We start from the raw sequence: 2,966 nt of genomic DNA on the forward strand, positions 1-2,966 counted from the left end.
ATAATTTTGACCCCTCAAAACCTTGGCCGACTTATTTTATCACAACTGTGGTAGAACGGCTACCTACTGCCAACTTCTCAAACCCCACTTATTTAAGTCAAACAAAAGCAACTGCGTCTCCCCCCCATAAGTTTCAAAAAGTCAAAGTTTACCTCAATTATTACGGAATAACAAGTTTTCCTTTAACGATAAGATAGTTTCATATTGTTGTGATTATGAGAATATGTCTTATTCCTTTTTTTCCTTTGCTAACAATATCAAATTCCAACTAAAATCTGAACTGTTGAAAAATATAAACGCTCATATTATTTGAAACAACTTTCGACATAGAACGAAAACTCCATAAATGTTTATAGCGGATAACGATCCATTAGCAACAACAAAGTACTTTAAAAAAAAAAACAAAGGAAAATACATGTAAGAGAAAACATCAAAATTATATTTCATGTCCATAAAATTTATCCATCACACTTACAGAGCTATATGGTATAAATTTTATACCATGTAGTATGTTTCAAATAATACCAAAATCTATCTAATCTTTTGACTTTTCTCCATTTTTTTTCTCTTCAATATTTTGTCTTCTTACTTCAATTCAATCTATCCCTTACTAGTTGTATTACTTTGAACACCACCTCCATTTTGTTCCAATGCCATTTCCATCTCAGCAGCCTTAGCTTGTTCTCTGAATTTCTTATAAATATCACTCTTATAAAATTTCCTTGTCCTAATCACCAAAATAATAGAAACAAAAGCTCCAAAAATAGTAACTGCTGTAATAATAATAAAAGCCAATTTAAAACACTCAACTCCATCACAATTCAAGTCTTTCCCTTGTTGTCTAGTCCTTCCCATTGCCTTCAATTGTTTTTCTGCTTCTTTATCATATAAATGACCAGCCACTCTTACATTAAGCAAATATGAACCAATTGGACTTGCTACTGACCCAAAATTATACAAAGTTGAGTAGTATTTTAGTCCAAAAAGTTCAGAAATTATTGCAAAAAGTAATGGCCATTGAGCTCCAAAGCAAAAACCAATAATTATAGATGCAATATAAAGTCCACCAGGAACATTAAATGCAATTAAAATATGGCCAATGCAAGAAATTATTAGGGTTATGGTAAGGGCTAAGGGTCTTGGAAATTTGTATTTTTTCAAAAAATATTCAGATAGGAAACCAGCCACCACTCTTCCTAAATAATTCCATATACTCACTAGGGAAACAAATGTGCTAATGCTTTTTTTTGGGTAGCCAAGTGAAGCTCCAATTTGTCCCAAGTTGTCTATTGCAGTTAAAGTCCCTCCAATTCCACAAATTGTAGCAAGAAAAAGGATTAACATGTCAAGACTGAATAGTGCTTGAAGTATAGTATAGTCTTCACCTCGATTTGGTGGTTGAAAAACTGTTTTCCAACACGAAACTTCAGGATCTTTTAATTCAACAGCAGCAATAACAGCTGACGATGGTGGTAACTCAGGAGCCAAACACTCACTTTTCGGCTTCTCAGTTACCACTTTCACCTCGGAAATACTATCCAAAGCTTGTTCTTCGCCTTCCACGAAACAATTTCTTCTTTTATCACTATACCAAGTGGTAAGAATAGCAAGAAAACTACAAAGGCTGCACTCAAACCAAATTCAGCTCGCGTAAAATCTAGTTTCTTCTGAAGTATGATAATCACCATAAGATATCCAGCTAGGCCAAGTGACATATACAAAAATCTATAGAACACTTTGAGCTCATGTGCAATTCTAACAACTTCAATGATCCGAATTGTACGTAGAAAAACAAAGGAAATAACAGCAGGAAGCCAACCGATAAGCAAAATTAGAGACTTAGAATCATTACCATAAATTGCATGGTAAATTTGAGTCAAAATTGCACCACTTAAACCAACAAAACCTTTGAGAAGTCCAAGAACAGCACCACGACTCTCTGGAAAATTCTTGACACATGTAACAAGAGCTCCAGTATTAGCAAAAGACTGTGAATTTCCACCAATACAAATATACAAACACATTAACCAAACTTTAGGTGTGGACATTTTTTTGGTCACGGCCATCCATATCATAAAGTAACCAAAAAAATTTAGAACCGCTCCAATTGAAAGGACTACCCAAGGTGGTGAAATTTCATTAATTAAACCTGATAAAACACCAACGTTGGATCCTAAATCTTTGAAGAAACTAAGAAGATTAAGGGTGGTTTGATCGTATCCGAGGGCAGATTTTATGTCACCGGAATAAATGCCAAACATGTATGTGGCACCGGCAGCTGACAGGATTAAGATGGTTGCAAATACCATGAACCACCGGCTCATGAGGACTCGTACAGGTAGGTTCGTCATGTTGGCTAGACCATTGCCACCACCCCCGACACCACTTCTGGCAAACGCCATGTCTAGTGTAAGGTCTGGAAAACTGAGAGGTATTAATGGCGATTTTCTAATCTCACAGAACAGAATATTATATGATGAGGAGAGTGGATCATCAATTGATAAGGTTTAGCTAGTTGTTAGAGTGATATACTATAAGGAGTTAAAATCAGCCACACATATATATAGTTGCATGCACGAAATGTACCCCACCAAAAAAGAAAATCCAACCCCACCCTGTTAAGGATGGGGGATGGTAGGGGGTTAGCCTATAACATGGACTTCATAGTTGACTAAGCAAGTTTCTTGGAAAGAAAGGGTGGACAAAGAAAGATACTTTAGGGTAAAAAAATCTGTCAAATGGATGACTAAAATTGTATTTTTTTTTTATTGGTTAGTGTTGAAAATGAATAATTGAAGTAAAGCATATTTTATTTTATACACTTTAATAGGAAGATTAGTTCTACAAGAGTAATTCAGCTTATAATAAAAATTGCTTACAAATAGAGATTTTTTTTTTTTGGGTGGTGAGAGTCGTGAGACAGAGACGGGACATTTAGAATTTTATGGGGTTTAATTATACACCCA

General features: G+C 35.0%; 1 pseudogene; it reads right to left on the reverse strand.

The window, feature by feature from the left end:
* Nucleotides 1-420: 420 nt before the first annotated feature.
* On the reverse strand, nucleotides 421-2,543 carry LOC107819781 (protein NUCLEAR FUSION DEFECTIVE 4-like; annotated as a pseudogene).
* Between the last annotated feature and the right edge of the window lie 423 nt (nucleotides 2,544-2,966).

This window comes from Nicotiana tabacum, chromosome 13, assembly GCF_000715075.1.
Source record: "Nicotiana tabacum cultivar K326 chromosome 13, ASM71507v2, whole genome shotgun sequence".
In the NCBI taxonomy this organism is placed as follows: domain Eukaryota; kingdom Viridiplantae; phylum Streptophyta; class Magnoliopsida; order Solanales; family Solanaceae; genus Nicotiana; species Nicotiana tabacum.